The following is a 1,165-nucleotide window of genomic DNA, read 5'->3' as shown; positions in this document are numbered from 1 at the left end:
ACGAACCCGTTTCCACAAGTGTACATGTCTGTCACAATTTGTACAGCCTGTTTTGGCGGTTGAAAATGCTGGTTTAAACAACAACCAACCATCACAAATCACTCAAAAATGGAAAACTGAATCAAAGAGCCACACCCATGGCAAATCAGTCGTATTTTCTGTAAATCAATTTGATAAAGGTTTTTGCATTCATAACTGGCCAGCCCAACTTGTCGTTTCAACTCTCTAAAACATTACTGTAATTTAACCTCACATAGACGATCCAACAGCAACATTAGTTCATGTTGTTGCCAGTTACGCACTGTTTGTTTTGCACTATGTAACCTCGGAGACGACAAATTATATTAGCATAGGGAAAACTGTACTCTTCACCAATAAGTCATAGACGTGTTGCTCTCTGTGGGGCTGATATCATCAAACACTTCACCTATGGGCGACAATCATATTCATCTGACCCAAAAGAACTCATGCAGGACACATGATCTGTAACAAGGCATCACTGGTCATTCATGTTTCCTATTGAATTGAACACCCCTAGATTTTTTGAGGTCGACCTACACTGTAAACAGCATAATCAACAGTATATTTAATCTATCTATTGTCTTCGGTTATAGAATAGTTTACTCATTACATTATTCACTTGACTGGAAGAAATCCATTGTGTATGTTGGTTTAGTCACAACAGAAGCCATGCATTGTATATCAAGAGCCGTAACATAGTTGATGTGTATTCAGAGGCGTAACAAATGGGCACAGTGAATTGTGTAATTCAAGAGCGTAACATCAGTTGATTTGTGGTATTCAGAGGCGTACACAAGTTGATTGTGTATCGAGGCGGCTAACAACAGTCTTGATTGTTGTTATCAGTGGCGTGAACACAGTCATTAGATTGTGTATTCAAGAGGTCGTCACACAAGGTGATTGTATTCCAGGCGTTAACACTATGATTGTGTATTTCAGCCAGGCGTAACACATGATATGTGTATGTCAGAGGCGAACACAGTTGATTAGTGTATTCAGTGCGAAACACAGTTGATGTGTATTCAGTTTGCGTAACACAGAAGTTGATGTACTGTATTCAGTTGCCGTAACAACAGTTGATTGGTACTTCAGTGGCCGTAACACAGTTATTGTGTACCCCCTTCAGTTACATTGTGACGGGTTG

This window comes from Salvelinus sp. IW2-2015, unplaced genomic scaffold, assembly GCF_002910315.2.
Source record: "Salvelinus sp. IW2-2015 unplaced genomic scaffold, ASM291031v2 Un_scaffold4059, whole genome shotgun sequence".
Classification (NCBI taxonomy): domain Eukaryota; kingdom Metazoa; phylum Chordata; class Actinopteri; order Salmoniformes; family Salmonidae; genus Salvelinus; species Salvelinus sp. IW2-2015.
Note: the sequence above shows the minus strand (reverse complement) of the source record.